Consider the following 17,178-nt stretch of genomic DNA (forward strand, 5'->3'; position numbering starts at 1 on the left):
GGGTTCAGGCTCCGGCTGAGCCTCTTGTGTACGGTTATCGGCTGTTGCCGGTTCAGGTTTGGTGGGGCCCTCTGGTGTTGAGGTTGCAAGTACTGGATTCAGAGCTGGCAATGGGTCTGGTGCTGGTTGTTCCGCCGGTTCCGGTTCTGGGACTGGCTCTGTCTGGGTCTCTGGGACTGCATCCACCACTGCTGTTGCAGACATTGGCCTGGGGTCCGGGTCCATCACCTCTGACTGGGTCCTGGCAGAAGTTTCCGGAACAGAGCTAGGCCTCACGGCTTGTTTAGCCTGGCTGCGGGTGACCATTCCCACCCTCTTGGCTCGCTTCACATGGTTGGCCAAGTCTTCCCCCAGCAGGGGAAGGCCAGGGGAAGGGACGTTAAGCAATGGTGGTTGAAGCATGAAGGGACAGAGGAATCTTTAGCGTATCTGGCACGTAAATATCTTGCGACTCCGGCTGCACAGTGTCATCAGATTGCCTCTTCTCACTTGCAGCATTACCTCCTGCAAATGGAAACAAACTTGTTTGTCTAAGCGATTGGCTGAACAAGAAGTAGAACTGAGTGGACTTACAGGCTCTGAAATTGTACATTGTTTTATTTAATTAATTAATTTATTTTTTGAATGCAGGTGTTTTTTACATAATTCTACATTTGTAAGTTCAACTTTCATGATAAAGGGATTGCACTACAGTACTTGTAATGGTTGAATTGAAAAAATACTATTTCTTTGGGGGGGGGGTTTACAGGCAAATACTTGTAATAAAAAATAAAGTGAGCACTGCAGACTTTGTATTCTGTGCTGTAATTGAAATCAATATATTTGCAAATGGAGACAACATCCAAAAATATTTAGAGAAATGGTATTCTATTATTGTTTAACAGTTGAAATAATCATGTGATTAATCAGGATTAATTTTTTTAATCACTTGAAATCCCTGATTCCAATTGATTTCTTTGTTAAAATTATATGATAAAAAGAGAAAGGAAGTAATTTTTCACTAATAGTAGCTGTGACACTTTTGTCTTTTTCTGTCGGATTTTGGAAGCACGTCATTTTTCAGTGAGCCAAGGAGGCAAGACAGACCAGACTCCTGAAAGAGGTGCCGTGGTGGGGAAAGGCTGAGAGCCACTGGAATATAGGACCAAGAGAAAGAGCACACTGGAGAACAGACCATGGTGGGGGGACCACGTCAGCGGTTTACTGGACTATAACTGGGGGACAAGAACAGCACCCTGCAGTCCTTCAGGAAGCCAAAAGGAGAGCATGCTTTGCATTCATGAAAAGGGGGTTTCATCAGTGGTGGCTGGTGGCCCTGGGAGAATGCTTTAGCCATGGATTTTACCTGTTAAAGTTAAACTTGGCCTATCTGAATCCTGTTATACCTGATGATTGGTGTGTAACCTGTTGGTCTTATTGCTTCGCTCACTATCTCTTCAATCTTAACGAATAAACTCCTGTTTGTTTTCACTAAAAATACATCTCAGTGCTGTGATGTTCTGTTGGCGCTGACCCTCAGTTGAATCAAAGAAGCTGGTGTCGTCCCGATGGCCTACCTGGGAATGTCTGAGTGTCCAGTGGAGAGGGGGTGGCCACTACAGAAGGACACGTCACAGGGGCTGGAGACAAGGTTGAGCCCAGTGTTAATCTGCAAGGCAAAGTTAGGACTGGCAGAGCCCTGATGAGTTTTTGTGGGGAGGTAAAAGGCTGGGAGTGACAGGGAACTGACACCCATTGAAGCAGAAGCACGACTCCCTCGCACTGAGACAGGGGTGGAAACAAGGAGATTCACTGTCCAGGGTGTTGGGACGATGCTGAATTATTATGAATTACTGTGCTTCTTATTAATGAATGTGGTGAACATGAATGTGGTACGGCTTGACATGTTTGAATTTGCTAGAGGATTCTGGGAGCAGGGCCTCCTTAGTTTCAAACGGTTAAAGTGGAAATTCTCTATTCTGCGTATCTGTTCTGTTACCAACCTTTATCAGTCAATATGCCGGCTCACTAGGTAAAGAAAACGTATAGACACAAGATCAGTGAGCTTGGCACGAGCTGACCCGGGGCAAAATGACCCCTTTGGAAGGCATTTAACTGACAGCTTGAGTGAATGATTGATGAGAGTGTAACAGTAGGGTGATGTCTGGTCGATACCCCTTCTGCAGTCCCTTCCAAAGTATTAATTAGGAGAAAATTAGTAATAAAATGTCCACAGGGCATGTAACTCCTTTGAAAACCACTGCCTCGGGGGAATCCTTGATAGATCAGGTGACTGAGAATAGAAGACAATGAAAGAGATAAATCCTCATCTAGATTGATAGTTACACCTGCTTTGCTAGGCAATAAGAATACTGTGTGGGGCCAGTATAAATACTGAGGGTTTGTGCTTGGGGAATTGAGGCTCACTAGGGAGACATGCATTAGATAACCTTATACTGCGTCTGTGATTCTTTCTCAAATAAACTGTTTTGCATGGAGTCTACTGATTCTGGCTTGTTGACGGGTACCGGGAACATTCTGCCCAGCTGTGAGCTGTTAAAGATCCATTTCAACATTTCGTAGCCGAGGATGGTGACCGTGCCAGTGACGAAGTCAACTGTTTCTGAACTGGTTGGATAAGCTAAAATTTTGTCTTAAGATATTAGACTCAGTGGCCGGGGAACTGAGGATTGGATCAGATTGGGATCAGATTGGTTACAGATTATTGGGAGAGAGGGAAATACATAGGCACGTGGAGTTGAATTAGTGCTATCTTCAAATTTATGATGTTCTGCAAGTGCGAGCAAGGCGGGTTTACTCCGGAGAAGAAGGGGGACACCCTGAGGCCTCCAGCTATGGTTGATGAGTGCTTGTTAAGACAGGTGTTTAAAAGCTTGGGGTCTGATCCATGCGTGACTGCTGCAGTCTCTACACTGCACAAGAAAGTTCTGGACAACTTGTTGCTGGGGAATCAAGAGGGCTATTCCCCCAAGAAAGTCCAAACAGCAGCACGAGTCACCTGTGCTATGTCTCAGGCTCAGGCATATGAATATGAAAAGGAAAAGGAAAATTTGGAACAGGAATTGGAAAAACTAAAATTGCAACATGAACACCAGAAACAAAATTTGGATAGTTGGATGGGGGCGGGGGTCCCAGGGCATGGTCAGGGAGCAGGGGGGGGGTTAGATGGGGTTGGGGGTCCCGGGGGGGCAGTCAGGGAGCAGGGGGGGTTGGATGGGGGTGGCGGTCCCAGGGGGCAGTCAGGGGGCAAGGGGAGTGGACAGGAGGTGGGAGATCCGGAGGTCAATCAAGGGGCAGGGAGAGGGGAGGGTTGGATAGGGGGCAGGGGCCGGGTCACGCCTGGCTGGGGAAGCACAGCCTCTCCCAGCCTTCCCTACCTGTCCCTCAATACAATTTTGGTACCTGATGTGGCCCTCAGGCCAAAAAGTTTGCCCACCCCTGCTATAGACTCATTGTCACCCCCTCGCTCTGACCCAGGGGCTATTTAATTATTTAGCCAGTGTGGAGCAGCTTGATCAGAAAAGATTGAGGGGGATCCTCACATCAGAATATCCCAGACCCCTGTGGTTAGGGCAGTCACCTGAGCAGTGGGAAACCTGTGTTCAAACCCTTCCTCCCCATCAGGCAGAGTGGAGAGTAGAACCTGTATCTCCCAGACGCCAGGCGAGTGTCCTAACCACTGGGCTCTATGTTATAAAGGAGCCTCTACCAGCACCTCCTCTGGGTTTTGTCTGAGCCCTGATCCAAAAAGGGGTGCTCAGCACACTGCTACAGGATTGGGCCCCATAGGCAAGAGAGGCTTTCCACTGTCGGCCTTCTGCTTGGAGGATCCTTCTGGGGTTTGGATGTGAGGCAGGTGTCTGGACGCTGAGAAGGAGGCAGCAGGGCCCAGGCCCAGAAGCAGAAATTTAGGAACCGTGGGAAATTTTCCCATCGAAATGTTGGTGCTGAGTGAGTTGAGGCCCCTGCAGAGTTAGGGGCAGCCAGGCAGAGGTTTTCTGGATTTCAGTGGCACCTAATTCTGGGAGTCAGGGGTTGAAACCTGGGCTTTAGCCACCTAAGTTCCACTGGGGATCTGGGTCTTCACCGTGCTGTGCCTCAGTTTCCCATCCGTAATGGGGAGAACGTCACTGACCTTCACTGTAAAGTGCTTGAGCTCTACAGATGAGAAGTGCTATGTACGCGCTAGGGGAGCACGAGGGTGATGAAATGGCCCATGAGTCTCCACATGTCCATGACCTGCCACCACAGGGAAAGACAGAAGCTTAGAGGCAGGAAATTGTTTCTCATTGGCTAAGGTCTGCATTGGCCCTTGTAGCCACTGAATAGGGGGCCCATTGAACCAGCCCTCTCCCTGCCTCAGTTTCCCCATCTATACAATGCCTGTGTGTCTCTTCGCATTACAGTCTGCGGAGGACGAGGGCCCCATGGTGCTGAGCTCTGAGCAGATGCTGAGCAAATAGACCCGGAAAGCTTACGATTCAGTGTCCTGATCCTGAAAGGTCTCAGCGTCCCAGTGATGCCAAAGGGACTGGAGTGGGGAAAGTTACAGCCACCATTTACCACGAAAGGGGCAGAGCAGAAAAAGGCCACCCCAGCTGTCTGACTGAATGTCTCTAAGTAACCAGCTGCACACGGTGCATCTGACAGCCAGGGGAGAGAAATTACAGGTACTATATGTACCATTCCAGTCTCTTTCCTTTCCGTAACCCTGTACCAAAGCACTGAATCTGCTCTGCTCTGCAACGCTGAGTGAAGACCCAGGTACCTGAGACAGCAGCAGGGGAAAGGTGTTTGAGGGATGCCTGCAGATCTCAAGCCGCGCAGAGACAGCAAAAGGGCAGCACTTCACTCCGCTGAGCTGCAACGTCTAGTAACCACGTTGTTAACCTGCTGCAGCGCTGGACCCGGGTAACCAGCTGCATCCGCAGCAGCATCTCTGCGCAGCACGGCTTCCCCGCCACAGCTGAATTCCCTCTCCATGTCCCCAATGGCGGCTTCCCAGGCTGCCCCAGGCCTCCTCCGTCTGTCCCCACATCCCCTCCTGCAGCCGCAATGGGCAAGTGGCCTGAGAGGTCTCTGTTTATCCCACACCACGTACCCTGCAGGCCCCTAGTGCGAGCTCCCCTCACACCGGCTGCCCTCGGCCATTGGGCCCCAGCCCTCACCTGGGGGACAGGAGCTTGGTCTCCCTGCAGTCCCTGGTCTCTCTGCTGGGACTGACAAACAGGGAGAAAATGGGAGCAGGCCTTGCTGGGTCTGGTTGTGTTACAGGGTCACCTGCCCCCCTAGGGCCCAGGCTGAGATCCCAGCACATTCCACAGGCCCCTGAGCCGCCCTCAGATGGACTCTCAGCCTCGGTCCGTGTGGTGGTGGGGGAGGCACTGGGTCATTGCCCTGGGGGAGCTGCTGGGGGAGGGGGGAGACTTACCTGCTCACAGACAATTTTAACAGTTCTAAAGCTTCAACTTTTTGAATCTCAGTGTCAAGTGTCATTAATTAGTTCTGGCCTGACCAAAATATTGTCTGATCCGCCCCATAATTTCCCACAACTGTGAAAATTTAAATTGGAATGAAAGGCTTAAAACCCAGATTGTTGTGCAACGGTGAAAGTTTAAATCAATAAATATAAAAATTGCTTAAAATAAATATTATGTGTCAAAATTCTATATTATAAAAAATTTCTGCCAAGCCTGACTATCACGCCTTAGACACACAGCTGCTGCTCCTCCAGGTTCATCCTCACAGGGGGATGCCTCAGTGACCCTCCCCACCAGCACAGGGGCTGATTGCAGGCCGGGAGCCCTTTGGGGTTTTAATTACAGGATAATTTCACTGAAAGTTACCTGTCAGGGGTGTGACTGTTCATTTTTTCACTAAAGCCTCCCGGGGTGAAATTGGTTGGGTCCTTCCTGCTCAGCAAACAGCACGAGTCACTTTCAGGCAAGGAAACCCCCCCCCCCCCGCTTGCTGCTGCAGGCGGGGCACAGTGTGAACTCAGGAAATGGAAACAAAGCCTGTCCCACTGCCCGGAGGGAGCCATGGCTGCAGCGAGCCCCGTGGAAAGTCTCCAGGAGGAAGCGACATGTCCCGTCTGTCTGGAGTATTTCACAGACCCTGTCACTCTGGAGTGTGGGCACAATTTCTGCCCAGCCTGCATCGCCCAGTGCTGGGAGGGACCCGACACAGCCGCCTCCTGCCCTCAGTGCAGAGAAACTGTGCAACAGAGAAACCTCAGGCCCAACAGGCAGCTGGCAAATATCCTAGAAATCGCCAAGCGGCTGAGTTTCCAGGCAGCGAAGGGAGCAGGAGGGGGCGAGGTGTGTGGGGAACACCAGGAGGCTCTGAAACTGTTCTGTGAAGAGGATCAAACCCCCATCTGTGTGGTGTGCGACAGATCCCGGGCTCACCGCGCTGACGCGGTGGTTCCCATACAGGAAGCTGCCCAGGAGTGCAAGATAGGGAGTTGCTGTCCTGTCTAATGGGTAATAACTTGGGATGTCAATTACAGGTTAATGGTGTGACCCTGTCATTCAGCTGTGTGTAGCCTTCACTGCATGAAAGCTGATTGGGGGAGTTACAAGCTGTGGCTGGTATTACTGGTTGTATCACAGTGTTTATTGTTATTTGCATCCCCTAGAGACCCCAGATGAGATCTGACTTCAATTGTGGGGGCCTTGCACAAAACCCAGTGAGGGACAATCCCTGCCAGGAGCCATTTACAGTCTAACTGGACAAGACAGATAAAGGGTGGGAGGGGAAACTGAGGCACAGTGAAGAGAAGTAACTTGTCCAAGGTGACTCCGTAGATCAGTGGCAGAGCTGGATATAAAAACCTGGTTTTCCAAGGCCCACTTCAGTGCCCTAACCGCTAGCTACTCTGCCCCTTTCAGCAGCACTGAGCATTGATGATGTGCAGACAGTAGGAGGAAAAGACTCCTTGATACAGTTCCTAGGCCCGGCAGGGAGAGGAGGTTTCCCACTGGGATTCTGAACTCCTGTGCTGCTCCATGAGGGTTAAACTCAGATGCTGCCGGCCTGCACTAGAGGAGATCACTGGGCTGAACATGGTGTGGGACCCCAAGCACCTTCAGTCCACACCCACAAGGGCTCCAGTCAGCGCAGGTCCATGCCACATGCCACTGGGATCAGACTTATCTTCAGCAAAACTAACCCCTGGGCCGTGCGGACCAGTGCCACTCTGACCTGTTCTCGTGTGTTCATGGGCAAGGACCAGCCAACGTGGGTCCGTTAGTCCCACCAGGCAGCCCTTTGAAATCTGCCAGAATCCACCGCTTCTGGGGTCTTTGCTCGGGACTTTGGGGTCGCTACCCAGAGGCCATTGCCAGGGAAAGGGGCTAGGACAGCACTAGGGCAAACCCCAGCTGTTCCTAACACAAATCAACACATCTAATGGGGTTTGCCCTAGTCCTTAGATCAGTGCTGTCCAACCCGTCCATTCCCCAGGGGTGCAGGGCTGAAAGTCAATGGAGTTTGACTCCTTTGAGCATCCCCGCCTACATGGCTGCCCCCGGTGGCTTCTGGGATTGGTATCACTGTTTGTTAAATCTTCTCAAAAACAGCTTTATAGATTCACCGCCATGGGACACCAGTTTTCCACTGGTTCCACTCAGTGGAGAAAGTGGATGTAAAAACTTCAAACAACCTGAATACAAAACACGGCCAATTTCCATAAATAAGCTTTCATTTCCTTGGTGTCTCGGATGTCCTACCTCTAGAAAGACCACCTGTTGTACACAGTATTGTTGTTGGTCCTGGGATATTAGAGAGACAAGGTAGGTGAAGTAATATCTGCTCATGGCCAGTTTCTGTGGGTGAACAACAAGCTTTCAAGCTTACACAGAGCTATTTTTCAGGCCTAGGAAAGAGTATGTTCCCCAGAGCTGAGTTGTGTGTAAGCTCAAAAGCTTGGCTCTCTTACCAACAGGAGCTGGGCCAGCAGAAGATATTGCCTTACCCACCTGGTCTATCTAGGAAGACTGACTGTTATCTTGAATTTTGGGTGGGAAAACACCTCATCCACCCCCTACAACCCTCAGAATAAACCCACCAAATCATTTCTGTTTGTCAGGAAAAAATACAAGCCCATTTGAAGACTCTGAGGGAAGAGAGAGAAAAGATGCTGGGATTGAAAGTGACTGGAGAGGAGAGAAGCCGGGAGTATCTGGTCGGTGCCTGTTCTTCGCCTGCTGGGACACGGAGCTGGGAGGGATGTTTATTGGTAGATTTCTCTGTGGCCTTGTGTGTGTTTCTCCATGATCATGGGGTACTGTGTGTGTATGTATGTGTCTGCAGATGTGCATATCACAAATGTTCTCTCCCTGGAGAAGGACAACAGCGTCTTCTGCAGGATCTAAGATGCATTTTAGTTAATGAGTTAATTACTACCCCTTGTGTCTTTCACAAAATTTCTCCCAAACCGCACTGACTATATCCCAGTAGACAGGGAGACAGCCCTTGCAGAGAGATTGGGCCCAAATGGGAAGCTGTAAGAAAATCCTCTCCTTTGTGATCACAGTGTAGAGTCAAGTGTCAGGATGGGAAGAATGGTGGGTTTTGAACCTCAGTCCACAGAGACTCTCATTACAACCCGACCGCTCTCCAGAGCCAGCAGGGGAGGGGCTAGTGGAACTCTGGCCCACCAGAGGATCTGCCTACGAAGCTCCTGATTGGAGCAGACGTTCGGATGCATGAATTACGCCAGCAGGAGTCACGGGAAGTTGTCCCAACAACTGAGTGAACTCCCGATCTGCTGCTGGACTGGACCCTGACTCTGGCTTGGCCCTGGCGTTGTTCCTGACTCAGGTTTGACCTGCAGTACTGCTGTCTGACTTTGGCTTGACCCTTCGCGTGGCTGCCTGACTCCGACTCCAGTCCTGATCCCCCGTGTGACTCCAGACACTGATTCTGGCTCAGCCTTTGGCGTGACTTCTGAGCTCGACTGTAGCCCCAACCCTTGGTGAGATCCTGACTTTGACTCCAGCTCTGACTTCGGCTGTAGTTCCTGACTTCTGACTGCAGCTCTGAGCACTAGGCCTGACGGCTCATGGCCTGGTCTCTGCACAGATGTGTTAGAGATTGTAAAGAAACTCTCTCTTGTAAGACTGTATGAAAGGTCATCAGGCTCCATCCATGTTTCTGACCAGCCCTTTCCTTATTTCTTCTAGAAACAGACAGAAACCGAGAGGCAGAAGATTGTGTCTGAATTTCAGCAACTGTGGCAGCTCCTGGAGGAACAAGAGCAACTCCTGCTGGCCCAGCTGGAAAAGCTGGACAAGGAGATTGTGAAGATACAGAATGAAAATATCACCAAACTCTCAGAGGGGATTTCCCATCTCAGTGAGCTGATCAGTGAGATGGAGGGGAAGTGTCAGAAGCCAGCAAGTGAATTCCTGCAGGTGAGACTGAGCTAGAAACATCCCAAATCCCAACACAGGGACAGGACAGCTCCTGAAGTACGGGCACCGGGGTCCAGCAGTCAGAGATCTCAGTGTAACTCAATGTGTGCATTGCTGAAATGTGAATGACTATTGTTCTTTGCAGACTCACAGACACATTGATATTAGAGAAGGAAAAGCCCCATTAGCTCAGTGAAACCATGGCCCCAGGGCCAGGGCAGGGCTGATTTTCCCTGTATTTGCAAAATCCCTTTCCTGGAATCCCAAGTGTGTATCAGGTGGTACTGAGACTTTTTTTAATCTTTCTTTCCTCTCTCTCCCCTTTAGGATGTCAGAAGCACCTTGAGTAGGTACGTGGCTCTCTCTCACTCCCACACATACTTGGCAATGCTGGGGAAGAGCATGGAGATGATGTTTGCACCGCATATCCACAGCAACATGTGTGGGGATTTTGGATACAAATCTCTCAGATAAACTCAATCCTGAGGTTCTCACCCTGGTACTGAAGACTCTGGAATTCTCCATTCAGTGGGAAAGACTGACCTCAAGTGTTTCCTCGAGATGTCACAACCCTGAGGGACTGGCTGCCTCAGGATTGTGGGGATGGAATATGGGCCTGTCACTACTGGGGCCCTGGTTACCATTCAGCCCAAGGCAGGAGTGGTCAAGAGTCTTTCCCACCTGAGTCTTTTCCGGCCTGAGCACTGTTTGGAGACCTGTGTGGAATGAGCTGTGGAGGGGGGAGTTGGTGTCTCAGTTTAGTTCCTAGTGGACAGATTTCTACAGCACTTTACATAGGAACCTCCTGTCCCTCAGAGCATGGAGGCCAAGGAGTGAATTGGCCAGGGAGATTCAATTCCCCTTTTGTCCCCAGAGCTGAGCTCACCAGACCAGAGTTGAAGAATATTAATGAGTCCTTAGAAGGGAAGGTTGTACGGCCATGGGCTGTGTTGCACCTGTTCTGAGGCTGGGAGGAGTCGAGGAATTTGAACTCCAGGCATATTAGAGCAGCGACTCACTAGCCAGAACTTATCATGAGTCACACAATGAAATATAATCACGTGAAATTGTTTCTCTCTAGGTGTGAGAAGGGGAAGTTCCAGCAGCCAGAGGAGATTCCTACTGAACTGGAAGAGCAAGTCAGCGATTTCTCCCAGAAAACTATTGTGCTAATGGAGACTCTGAGGAAGTTCAAAGGTACCTAGAAGGGATCTAGGAATGGAAATTGGGAAGAGCCTCTAAGACTGTGGGAAGAGAATGGTGCTGGTCAATTGGTTCACACTTAGATGATGCTTCTATTTAATTTTTGGGTGAGAAGGCCAGACATTTGGGTCCAAGACACTCAGGTTGATTAATTCAAACCTTTGTTTGCACCAGAAACACGCTTTTCAATTACAGTTAGAAAGTAAGAAATGACTCATAGGGTATGTCTACACTACGAAATTAGGTCGAATTTATAGAAGTCGGTTTTTTAGAAATCGGTTTTATATATTCGAGTGTGAGTATCCCCACAGAAAATGCTCTAAGTGCATTAACTCAGCGGAGTGCTTCCACAGTACCGAGGCAAGCGTCGACTTCCGGAGCGTTGCACTGTGGGTAGCTATCCCACAGTTCCCGCAGTCTCCGCTGCCCATTGGAATTCTGGTTTGAGATCCCAATGCCTGATGGGGCTAAAACATTGTCGCCGGTGGTTCTGGGTACATATTGTCAGGCCCCCATTCCCTCCCTCCCTCCGTGAAAGCAACAGCAGACAATCGTTTCACGCCTTTTTTCTTGAGTTACCTGTGCAGACGCCACACCACGGCAAGCATGGAGCCCGCTCAGCAAACCGTCACCGTATGTCTCCTGGGTGCTGGCAGACGCGGTACGGCATTGCTACACAGCAGAAGTTTATTGCCTTTTGGCAGCAGACAGTGCAGTATGACTGGTAGCCGTCATCAACGTAGTCCTGGGTGCTCTTTTAACCGGGCGCCTGGGCAAACGTGGGAGTGACTCAGCCAGGTCATTTCCCTTTTAAGTTTCATCTCATGGTGATTCAGTCCTACCGGCAGTGCACTGTCTTTTAACCTGCAGCTAGCAGAAGATGATGGCCAGTAGTCATACTGCACCATCTTCTGCCGAGCATCCAGGAGATGACGATGGCTAGCGGTCGTACTGCACAGTCTGCTGCCAGCTAGATGTATAAAGATAGATGAAGTGGCTCAAAACAAGAAGTAGACCAGATTTGTTTTGTATTCATTTTCTCCTCCCTCCTACACAGGCAGTCTGGACAGTAGTCAGGAGCTGTTCAACTACAGGCTGAGCAAGTGCAGAATGGTGGTAGAATGTGCATTTGGACGTTTAAAGGCGCTCTGGCGCAGTTTACTGACTCGCTTAGACCTCAGCGAAATCAATATTCCCACTGTTATTACTGCTTGCTGTGTGTTCCACAATCTCTGTGAGAGTAAGGGGGAGACATTTATGGCGGGGTGGGAGGTTGAGGCAAATCACCTGGCTGCTGGCTATGCGCAGCCAGACACCAGGGCAGTTAGAAGAGCACAGGAGGGCGCTGTGCGCATCAGAGAAGCTTTGAAAACCAGTTTCATGACGGGACAGGCTACGGTGTGAAAGTTCTGTTTGTTTCTCCTTGATGAAACCCACCCGCCCCTTGGTTCACTCTACTTCCCTGTAAGCTAACCACCCTCCCCTCTTCCCTTCGATCACCACTTGCAGAGGCAATAAAGTCATTGTTGCTTCACATTCATGCATTCTTTATTCATTTATCACACCGCGTTCTTGGGCGTCTGGGTGAGGAGGCTATGGAACTTGGGGAGGAGGGCGGTTGGTTACACAGGGGCTGTAGTGGCCGTCTGTGCTCCACCTGCCTTTGCTGCAGCTCAACCATACACTGGAGCATATTACTTTGATACTCCAGCAGCCTCAGCATTGAATCCTGCCTCCTCTCATCACGCTGCCACCACCTTTCAGCTTCAGCTCTCTCTTCAGCCCACCACTTACTCTCTTCAGCCCGCCACGTCTCCTCCCAGTCATTTTGTGCTTTCCTGCACTTTGACATTATTTGCCTCCACGCATTCGTCTGTGCTCTGTCAGTGTGGGCGGACAGCATGAGCTCAGAGAACATTTCATCACGAGTGCGTTTTTTTTTTTCTTTCTAATCTTCACTAGCCTCTGGGAAGGAGACGATCCTGTGATCATTGAAACACATGCATCTGGTGGAGAAAAAAAAAGGGACAGCAGTATTTAAAAAGACACATTTTATAAAACAGTGGCTACACTCTTTCAGGGTAAACCTTGCTGTTAACATTACATACATAGCACATGTGATTTCGTTACAAGGTCTCATTTTGCCTCCCCCCACCGCGTGGCTAACCCTCCACCCTCCCCCTCCCCATGGCTAACAACGGGGAACATTTCTGTTCAGCCACAGGCAAACAGCCCAGCAGGAACGGGCACCTCTGAGTGACCCCTGAAGAAAAGCACCCTATTTCACCCAGGTGACCATAAATGATATCACTCTCCTGAGGATAACACAGAGAGATAAAGAACGGATGTTGCTTGAACGCCAGCAAAGATACACTGCAATGCTTTGTTCTACAATGATTCCCGAGTACGTGCTACTGGCCTGGAGTGGTAAAGTGTCCTACCATGGTGGATGGAATAAGGCTGCCCTCCCCAGAAACCTTTTGCAAAGGCTTTGGGAGTACATCCAGGAGAGCCGCGAATGCCAGGGCAAATTAATCATTACACGTGCTTGCTTTTAAACCATGTATAGTATTTTAAAAGGTACACTCGCCGGAGGTCCCTTCTCCACCTGCCGGGTCCAGGAGGCAGCCTTGGGTGGGTTCAGGGGGTACTGGCTCAAGGTCCAGGGTGAGAAACAGTTCCTGGCTGTCGGGAAAACCAGTTTCTCCGCTTGCTTGCTGTGAGCTATCTACAACCTCATCATCATCATCTTCTTCATCCCCAAAACCTGCTTCTGTGTTGCCTCCATCTCCATTGAAGGAGTCAAACAACACGGCTGGGGTAGTGGTGGCTGAACCCCCTAAAATGGCACGCGGCTCATCATAGAAGCGGCATGTTTTGGACTCTGACCCGGAGCGGCCGTTCGCCTCTCTGGTTTTCTGGTAGGCTTACCTCAGCTCCTTCAGTTTCACGCGGCACTGCTTCGGGTCCCTGTTATGGCCTCTGTCCTTCATGCCCTGGGAGATTTTGACAAAGGTTTTGGCATTTCAAAAACTGGAACCGAGTTCTGATAGCACGGATTCCTCTCCCCATACAGCGATCAGCTCCCGTACCTCCCATTCAATCCATGCTGGAACTCTTTTGCGATTCCGGGACTCCATCATGGTCACCTCTGCTGATGAGCTCTGCATGGTCACCTGCAGCTTGCCACGCTGGCCAAACTGGAAATGAGATTCAAAAGTTCGCGGGCCTTTTCCTGTCTACCTGGCCAGTGCATCTGAGTTGAGAGTGCTGTCCAGAGCGGTCACAATGGAGCACTCTGGGATAACTCACGGAGGCCAATACCGTCTAATTGTGTCTACAGTACCCCAAATTCGACCCGGCAAGGCCGATTTAAGCGCTAATCCACTTGTCAGGGGTGGAGTAAGGAAATTGATTTTAAGAGCCCTTTAAGTCGAAAAAAAGGGCTTCATCGTGTGGAGGAGTGCAGGTTTACATCGATTTAACGCTGCTAAATTCGACCTAAAGTCCTAGTGTAGACCAGGGCTTAGAAGAGAAAAATGACTTCTGAATTTTCTGTATTTTGGGGAATTTACCTCACAAACAAAATTTATCAAGAGACAGCGGGCTCCAGAGAGTCACAGGATCAGCCCTGCAATCCACAAAGCTGAGTGAGGGGCCTAGATTCCCCATGCAATTCCCCTCTGCTCAGCATCTCCAACTGGCTACCTTAGGCAGCTCCCTGCCTAGTATGCTGGCTTTTGTGTAACCTATTCTAAGACACTTACATCGCCCCATAACTCAGGCTTTCTGGCTCACAGTGTCATTCCAGTGATTTTCTAGGCAGCTAGTTTAGACGCAGTGACATTCAGCATTGTAGTACCTGAGTCCCTTCATGGATCTCACTCTTTGTCTCCAAATAAGAAGGAGAGAGCAAAGTCCTCCAGCATGCAGCAGCCTCATGAGGCCGGGGGCCCTGCCTGCTTTCCTGGTCCCAGATGGCCCCCAGGACTCCTAAGGGAAGGATGAGCTAGTGAGGGACACTGCAGTTAGGTTGGTCATTTTGTGCTATGTGATCTGAACTCTCTTGGGCTTTATCTGGTGAAGTGAAAGAGCAATAGTGTGTTAGATTGTGCAAAGAGTCTGTCTGTGTGTGTGAAATGCTTCACAACTACTGTGTGCCTCCAGAGAGAGTTCAGCTGAAACCAGCATGCTCTCCCCTTGGCGTGGAGTTCTGGGAGAGTCTGGAGGGTCAGCTCTACACCAGGGGATTAGGCAGTGGGTTTCACAGCTGAGATAGGGGTAGAGTCCCTAAAGAATGTGCCCAGGGACCCCAAGATTGGGGCAGTGGATGGGCTCTGTTCCGGTCCCAGAGGCTTGACTTCTCTGCAGATCCTAGGGCTCAGATGCTTGCATTCCCCTTACAACAGTCCACTGGCACCTAACCAGGTCTGGGATACACACACACACACACACACACACACACCAGTAAACAGAAACCTTCTCATGGTCCAGCATCCAAACACCCTTAACTCTGACCATGTGGGTTCTGGTGAATATTTCTACATGTCTGAAATATTAAATTCAGAGATATGAATGGAGAGATCTCCCCCTCAGGGCTGTCACATCCCTTTGCCTTGGGCTGAGGGGGGCTCTTTCCTGGATGCTTCTCCCTGTTTCTGTATTTAGGGAGAGGCTCTACCTCCAAGGCTGCCACCTCCTCCTTCCTTTGCCTTGGGGTGGGAAGGTTTCTATTAATGGTTCTTCCTGGGCAGGGGAGAGGTTGTCTCCTGTTCCACATCTTCCACCGTTCTCTGTGGGCAGGATGGAGCAGCTGATGGCTTTAACCAGATACCTGTGGCCAGGAGCTGCGCAGGCTGGGGAGTGACACATCCCAGTAAACCCCAAACTCTCCTCCTAGGGGCAGGATATTCTCTATGGGGACAGATTTCCTGCTTCCATATTTATAAAGCATCCCCACTCTGAACTGACCTAGCACACAGAGAGCCATTTCACAACTGGAGCAGACCCCCACTAGACCCCACCCCCAGCTGGGGCACCTCAGACGCCCTAACACTGACCAACAATTAGCAGAGGACATTGGGTGCCACTCCCCTCACCAGCCCAGTGGGGCCACCCCCCTGTCCCCAGCCCAGCTGGGCCAATCCCTCCAACTCCCCAGAACCCTGCTGCAGCCTCCGCCTGCCCCCCCCCGCCACAAAGCCTGTGTATCCCCCCGCCCCCACAAAGCCTGTGTGTCCCCCCCAGGTGCACTGCAACTGCCAGGGGAGCAGGGCAAAGGCAGGTAAATCGATACTGCCCCACTGCAGCTACTGCTATTTCCCCCCCCCCAACCAACAACCCCCCTGCAGTGAGCCAGGCGCAGCCACGTGGGGGTGGGGAGTACAGGATTGAGGCAGCCAATAGCCCCCCCCCCCCCCCCCATACGAACAAGTGAAGGCCCCTGCACCCGAGCCCGGCGCCCGCAGCCACGCAGCGCTGCAGGAGAAGCGGGATCAGCAGCACCCGGGGGATCCCGAAACCGAAACCAAACATCCGGCAGGCGCAGTAAGGAGCCTTTACAGCTTTTTTTAAAGCCGATTGGGGAACCGGGAGCCAATCGCGCTCTCGGGAGGGAAATTAAAACCCAACCCACCAAACAAGGCAGAAGCCCCACCCCCAGGGGCCCACGCCAGGTCACGCGCCAGGCTCCTCCCAGGACAGAACAGGCCACATGAGCTGCAGGAGAGAAGCTGAGCGAGGCCGGCCGGGCTCTGCCTGGGCAGCTCCTGCAGCAGGAACCGGGTGTTTCCCTTCCTGGCGCTGACTCGGCTGCTGCTGGGCGGGGAGGAGCCCACGGGGAACATTCCAGCCTGCAGGCGTCGCTGTGACATGGGCCCCTCGGGCCCTGTGGCGGGTGGGCGTCCCCCGAGGGCGATGCCCTTGAAGGACCAGAGTCTGTGTCTAAGGAGGGATAGTCAGGCTTAGCAGAAATCTCTGAGATATATGTATAGAATATTAATGGATAGTATTACAGCTAGTTTTAAGCATTTTTTTCCTTATTTATTGAGTTAAATTTTGACAATTGCACAAAAATTTCGGTTTTAGCATTTCTTTCCAATTGTTCTCCATTTCAGTTTTCACGGTTGTGGGAAATGATGGGGGGATACGTCAATAGCGAGTCAGAGCACAGTGATCTAATGCCCGTAGACACCGAGATTCAAAAAGTTGAAGCTTTATAACCATGAAAACACAGACGGTCGCATCTTTGCAGAGTCACTCGCCTTCAATCAAACTCGAATAAGTTCTCAAGCAGCCTTGTTCTTACTTTGCATATCTGTAATTATCATTTATTATCAATTGAAATATTTTTTCATTGGTCTGTGTGTAGACAGCAAAAGCAAGGTTTGCCAACATTTATGAATAAAAGCTCATCCTTCCAAGCCTTGTGATAATAAACTCAGAGGCTAAAAGCTTGGTTAAGCTGGAATCAGTGTTTTCAAGATCCAATTCTCATTTACACTAATGCTGCTTTGGCTCAGTGGAAAGGGGCTGCAGCATCGCCAACTTTCATGAT

General features: G+C 50.6%; 2 protein-coding genes and 1 long non-coding RNA gene across 3 annotated transcripts in view; 2 read left to right on the forward strand and 1 right to left on the reverse strand.

Moving 5' to 3' along the window:
- LOC122462894 overlaps nt 1-1,479 on the forward strand; it is a 43,042-nt gene extending 41,563 nt beyond the window's left edge. Inside the window, exon 2 of the long non-coding RNA XR_006285776.1 lies at nt 1,049-1,479. This is a non-coding gene — a long non-coding RNA (uncharacterized LOC122462894). The remainder of the gene's footprint in view (nt 1-1,048) is intronic.
- Nucleotides 1-17,178, reverse strand: part of LOC102936186 (butyrophilin-like protein 2) — a 1,677,894-nt gene that overhangs the window by 1,217,593 nt on the left and 443,123 nt on the right.
- LOC114020220 (butyrophilin subfamily 1 member A1) overlaps nt 1-17,178 on the forward strand; it is a 1,361,724-nt gene that overhangs the window by 993,348 nt on the left and 351,198 nt on the right.

The sequence above is a fragment of the Chelonia mydas genome, chromosome 14, assembly GCF_015237465.2.
Source record: "Chelonia mydas isolate rCheMyd1 chromosome 14, rCheMyd1.pri.v2, whole genome shotgun sequence".
NCBI lineage: Eukaryota > Metazoa > Chordata > Testudines > Cheloniidae > Chelonia > Chelonia mydas.